A 7,232-nucleotide genomic window follows, 5' to 3' on the forward strand; every position below is an offset into this window, starting at 1 on the left:
GAACTTACTTTTGGTCCGTGGTAGTTAGTCCTTGGTATTTGAACCTATGGTTTTTGACCATGGTATCTCGTCAGAAGTGTTGATCCCAAGTATTGGGTCCATGGTATTGTTTTATTATGGTTTTGGACTATGGTATTGTGAAAGGCCTAAGACTATAAAAGAGGAAGGAGATCATTTGGCAAAGGACAATCTGAATTAATTGAATATCTAATAAGTGCTAGATCTGAAATTGGTGATTGAGGTTATGGTGCAGATCTGGATCTGAATGAAGGAGGAACCTTAGCGCAAAGAGAAGGATAATTTCTACTGATGGGTCATAATCTTTAGCCTTGAATGGTAATATCTTTGTATGATTTTGATCTGTTATATGTGGTGCATGCTTGATCTATAAATCTGATAATCTGGGTCTGAATATTTGAAAGAGTGAATTATCCTTTATAGATCTGTACGCAGGTTCAGTAAAGCGAAGGCGCATATACACACTGGTTCAGTGAATAAGACCAGTGTATACGCAGGTTTCTCCAAACACAGAAGCGTATGCATGTAGGTTTCAAGTTATTGAAGTGGCGTATATCTTTTGAGTTGTGATCTAGCTGCTTTTGTTTATTGCTGCAGTGTTCTGGGTTCAGAATTTGGTGTGTGGTTACTATTACTGTGTTTTGGGTACAACTATCAGAGAAGTATCTACTTGATTCAGTTCTAATTGGTGAAAAGGAGATTTTTTGATGTAGAAATTCTTGATGATTGATTGATGTTCATGGATCCAGTCTGAAAATTTATGAAACGTCGTCCCTGGAAGAAAGAGAAGGTTGTAGCCTTCTGTAGGCCAGCACCTACGTACTAGTATCTTGGCTAGTGTAAGAGCTAAGGGGGTTGTAGCTCCCTTCCAGGAGAAGCTGGAGAACGAGAGAGGGTTGTAGCTCTTTGCAAGTTGCAGCCTGCATACTGGTAAAGGACTACATCAGTACATTGTAAAAAGAAGTTTCTAATTAAAAGAAGATAGAGACAAATTGCAGCAGGTGGTTTTCACCCACATTGGGTTTCCACCTTATATCTTGTGTTCTTGTGTGTGTAATTGTCTTCGGATCTATTTTACTATTTCTAGTTACTGTTTATTTGATCCTAATACACAGATTAATGATCAACATCAGTAAGATAAATTAAATTATAAGTTTGCATTTCATACGCGGGTTTCCTTCTCTGTAGTTGTGTGTATACGCGGTTTTATCTAACTGAAGTAGCATATATGATCTGGGTTTGAAAAAGAAAATAAGTGACTTGACAATACTGATTCACCCCCCCTCTCAGTATTATTTCCAACAAATGAAATTATCAAAGTGCAGCGTTCTCCTCTGATAAAGACAAGTCTTGGATATACTGAAGAAGAATCTCAATCATAGAAGCTGTCAACCTCCACTAAAAGCTATCTTGATGTAGCAAAGAACAGTGAACAGTATGACAATCGTCAGCAAAGGCATAAAGCAGATCACCAGGTAAATGAGGCTCAATTTTCTTCAAGGATGAATAGAAGCCACAACCAACCTCAGGTAAATCATACTCAATTTGCTTCAAAGATGAATATCAATAGAAACTACAATCACCAGGTCAATAGATTCGATAATCGCGGGAACTTCTTTAATGGTCAATGTTTCTCATGTCATAATTTTAGACACAAAGCTACTCAATGTGTTGCTTACAAAACCATCATGACTAGAGAGGCACGAAATCAAAGGAATGTGATATGGATCAAGAAAAGTTCCTATAATCACTTTTCTCTTCTTGAAAATTAAATAGAATGCTCAATCTGTAACAACTTTGGCCGTGAAGAATCTGAATGCAAGAGAAAATTTCGACAAACATCTCAGAAGAAGCAAACTCCATTAAATCCCAAAATATGGAGAAGAAAAGAACCTCAAACAGAAAGATGTAGTATAGCCTTGTATGCAGAAGGACAAGAAAATCAGTGGTACATCGATAGTGGACGCTCAAAACACATGACAGGTGACCAAGAAAAACTTCACTCATATAATGCCTTAGAAAAAGAAAATAATGTCTCATTTGGAAATGACACTCCTACTATCATCAAAGGTAAAGGCTCTATTTTCTTGAAAGAAAAGGTTAAAGCTGGGAATGTTATGTATGTAGACGGTCTAAAGCATAACTTGTTGAGTGTCACTCAAATGTGTGATCAAGGAAATGAAGTGGTGTTTCGATCAAATGGATATGTTGTTCATGGGCTTGATATAGGAGAAACCATGATCAAAGGTACAAGAACTCCAAACAACTTATACATACTCAAGGGAGGACAACAACAGTGCTATCTAAGAAAAAATGATGAAAACTGGCTATGGCATAGAATATTGGGACATCTAAGCTTTTCTCAAATAAGAAAAGCATGCAGATTCCAGGTTGTTCATGATCTTCCAGATATCAACATTCCTAAAAATACAATATGAAAACCATGTCAATTCAGTAAGCAAACCATATCTCACTTCATTGAAAAAGAAGGGTCAGCTAGTAAGCCTCTTGAACTTGTTCATACTAATTTATGTCGACCATCAAGGAAAAAGTCACATCGTGGAGAAGAATACTTTATTTTGTTCATTGATGATTTTTCGAGAATGTATTGGATAGGTCTTCTAAAGCATAAAGATGAAGCATTTGAAAAGTTCAAAGCCTTCAAAGCTTTGGTTGAAAATGAATCATATCACAAAATCAAATGCCTCAGATCTGATCGAGGAGGGGAACTTACCTCGGATGAATTCTTTGACTTTTGTGGACAACATTGAATAAAAAGGAAGTTCTCCACCGCAAGGACTCCTCAGCAAAATGGAGTGGTAGAAAGAATGAACAGAACTATTCAACAAATGGCTTGAGCTATGCTAGATGAATCTAGAACTCCTGCAAACTTCTACAGTGAAGCTGCATTCGCCACCGTAACTATTCTCAACCAAGAAAATGTTCGGGTAAATAGCACTCGAACTCCACATGAACCTTGGTATGGAAAGACTCCTACATAAAATAATTTAAAGTTTTCGGAAGAAAATGTTATATCAAAAGGACTAATGAAAAACTTGGTAAGTTTGAGCCGAGAGCATATGAAGGTATTCTTCTTGGTTACTCTTCCCGAAGTAAAGGATATAAATGTTATAATAAAAGACTTGGGAAAATTGTTGAAAGTATTGATGTTGTAGTTGATGAAACATGCAAAAATCCAAAACAAATAAAAATCGAAGATTATGACAATGAAGAAGATGGGGATTATTTTCCCACATCAAATCACAATGATTCTGAAGAAGAAACCAATGAAGCACCAGAAGAAGAGATAATGGTAGAAGAAAAGACTCCATCCAGGTATGTTCAGAAAAATCATCTAGAAACTCAAATTTTATGGGAAAAAGAGGCAGGTGTACAGACAAGAAGAACTATTACAGAAACCTCAAGCTATCTAGCATTACTATCCTCCACCGAACCTCAAAATGTAAATGAAGCATGCAAATATGAATGTTGGGTCAAGGCCATGAATGAAGAACTTAAGAAAATTGAAAGGAATAATACTTGGGAATTAGTTCCTATACCTCATGATAAAAGTATCATAAGAACTAAATGGATATTCAAAAACAAGCTGAATGAAAATGGAGAAGTTATTAGAAACAAGGCCAGACTTGTTTGTAAAGGGTATGCTCAACCAGAAGGTATATATTTTGAAGAAACTTTTGCACCTGTTGCTAGACTTGAAGCGATAAGGATGTTTCTTGCTCTTTCTAGCTTTTAGAAATTCAAAGTATACCAAATGGATGTAAAATCTTCTTTCCTTAATGGAGATTTAGAAGAAGAAGTCTATATTGAACAACCAGAAGGATTCATTCTTGAAAATGATGCAAAACTTGTATGCAGGCTCAGAAAGGCTCTCTATGGTCTAAAACAGGCTCCAAGGGCTTGGTACTACCGCCTTGACAAATATCTGCACCAACAGGGTTTTTCAAAAGGGTCGGTAGATAGCAATCTATATACAAAGGTTGACACTGATAAATTGCTAATAATTGTTGTTTATGTTGATGATATCATTTTTGGTAGCAATGAAGAATACATGAGTCAGAATTTTGCTTCAATAATGCAGCAAGAATTTGAAATGTCCTTGCTTGGGTGAACTTACCTATTTTCTAGGTCTACAAGTTCAACAAAATAAAGATGGTATTTTTCTTTCACAAACCAAATATCTAAAACAGATCTTGAAAAAGTACGGCATGGAAGATTCCAAACCAGTATGTACCCCAATGGTAACAGGATGCAGTCTCAGCTCAAATGATGAATCCATAGCAGTACATCAACCAACTTACAGAGCCATGATTGGCAGTTTTCTTTATCTAACAGGTACCCGACCTAACATCATGCATGTAGTAGGAATAGTTGGAAGATTCCAAGAAAATCTAAGGGAATCACACCTTCGGGCGGTCAAAAGGATTTTCAAATATCTTCAGGGAACATAGAACTTTGTTTTATGGTATCCTAGAGATAGAGATCTTACTCTTCATGCATATACAGATGTAGATTGGGCAAGAAGTTTTGATGACAGAAAAAGCACTAGTGGTGGTGCATTCTATATGGGTTCCAGGTTAGTGGCTTGGTTCAGCAAGAAACAAAGTTTAATTGCATTATCTATAGCTAAAGCAGAATATGTGGCTACTACATCTTGCTACACACAACTACTTTGGATGACGCAAACATTACAAGATATTCAGATCACATGCACTCCACCCATCTCCATTCTATGTGATAATACAAGTGCCATCAATATCTCAAAGAATCTAGTCATGCACTCCAAGAGCAAGCACATAATACCATTTTCTATGTGAACAAGTGCTTGAATAAAAGGTCAAATTGGAATATGTTCCCTCCAAAGAACAGGTTACTGATATATTCACTAAACCACTGCCCAGAGAGACATTTGAATATCTCAGACAAAAGCTGGGAGTAGTTACTGCATCATCCTGCTGTTAAATCAATTTTTTCAGAAAAAGGTGGTTATACCCATGTTTCCTAAAGTAAAGTCGCGTACACACATGGGTTTGTGGGGGTGAAGGAGCATATATGTTTTTCAAGCAAGAAAAACAATGGGGTAGGCTCTGATATGGGTGCTCTAACTGATATTAATGATATGCTATGTTCACCTATTTTATCTGACTAACAAAGATGCCTTGATCTTTGACCCTTTAACAATGCGTAGGTAGCACCAATTCAGGGGTAGTAGTATCCTTCACGTACATTCAGCATTGTTGGCATTATAGTTGTTGAGTCTAGCTATGGCTTCAGATATTGGTTGCTCAAGTCATGTAAAATTCTAGGGTGTGATATGTCTTCTCATACATTTGAATGGGTCCTCTTGGACAGATGATGTAATATTTCTTGTTTTTGTCATGTACAAACAATTGGTTTATCCCCACTTGGTTGGGTGGATGAGTCAAATTTGGTATATCCCAACTTGGTTGCGGGATGGATGTATGTATGAGTCATTGGTGATAGGAAAGTCATTGGTGATGTATGTATAGAGTCATGTTATATTTTATAAAATCTTTTTGCATACATTGCTTATGCTCAGGGGGAGCATGAACTCAATCATGGGAGCTCAATCAGTACATTTCATCATATCAGAGAATTCAACATGACCTTAGGGGGAGCATGACCCTTTGCCCTTGTTGTCAAAGGGGGAGAGTGACTTGGTGTTGTTGTTGCCATCAAGTCCAAAGGGGGAGATTGTTGGCATTATGATATAGGTGTTGTCCTTGATGGCAACTCACTCAGATGAAATATCACAGTACAGCAAGTTAATAGCAAATAATTATAGATCAGACTACACATAATGAAGAAAGAGATGTATAGGCAGGTTCACCTTAACCAAGCTACGTATACATGCAGATTCACTGACCACAAGTAGCATATATGTACACACGCACTTTCATAGAAGGAAAAGCGTGTATACCTTGGAAAACTAAGTTTTGGTCTGAGGTATTTGGTCCATGATATTTTGATCCATGGTATTGGTCCAAGATATCTGGTCAAAGTATTGACCCTAGGTATTTGGTCCAAGGTGTTGGTCCCAAGTGGTTTTGGTCCATGGTATTGATAAAGGCCTAAAACTATAAATGAAGGAGAAGATCATTAGGCGAAAGTGTGCAAGTATCGAATATATGATGAAGTGTGAGATCTAGTATGAAGGCTATTGGCTTATGGTGTTGTGCTTGATCTAAACCAAGGATGAACCTTAGTGGTTAATGAAGGATAAGATCTAATGATGGATCAGGATCTTAAGGCTTGAAATTAATTATCGTTATGTGGTTTGATCATGTATAGTCTAGATCTGAATACTGACGCATGTGTTATTCTGTAAATATTATGAACTAGGTATAACTGAAGTCTAGAATAGCTACAGACTTATAAATTAATATTTGCAGATATATGCTGGTTGGCTTTGAGAAAATCACGTATGCACGCAAGTTCAACACATGGAAGTAGTGTATACCTTATAAAGTATGTTTCAGTTGTTTCTGTTTATTATTGCAGAGTTTTGGGTTCTGGTTTGGGTTCTGGTTACTGTACTCTGGTGAGAATATTCTGAATGATTAGATTGATTGTGATTCATTGATTCAGTTGTGGTTGATTCAGAAAGTGATGATTGAGTCTTAGTGATTGGTTGATGTAGATGTATTTGATGATTGAATTGCAGTTATGATGCTGATGATGGAACTAGGCTGAAAATTTATGAAACGTGGTCCTTGGAGGAAGAGAGAAGGTTGTAGCCTTCTGTAGGTTGGTGCCTACATACTAGTAAACATATCAGCTAGTACAAGAGTTAAGGGGTTGTAGCTCCCTTCCTGTAGAATATGGAGAATGAGAGAAGGTTGTAACCTTCTACAGGTAGAAGCCTGCGTATTGGTATAAGTCTGCACCAATACAAGATTGTAAACATATTTTCTTATTATTACTAAAAGAAGACACAGACGACAGCAGCAGGTGCTTTTCAACCACATTGGGTTTCCAACTTATATCTTGGTTTTCATGTGTGTTTTTTATGTGTGATGCTTTATTTTGATTTTACTGCACTATCTAATAAATCTCTGGTATATTGGTTAAAGTTCAATGCATGATAAATTGAGTAAATCAAAAGTTCTCTGCATATATGCTGGTTGCTTTAAGTATAGTCGCATATACATGCTAGTTCACTTAGTTGAAGT

Source organism: Pinus tabuliformis, chromosome 4_2 (genome assembly GCF_031772625.1).
Source record: "Pinus tabuliformis cultivar Carrire ecotype Pingquan chromosome 4_2, CPIR1, whole genome shotgun sequence".
In the NCBI taxonomy this organism is placed as follows: Eukaryota; Viridiplantae; Streptophyta; class Pinopsida; order Pinales; family Pinaceae; genus Pinus; species Pinus tabuliformis.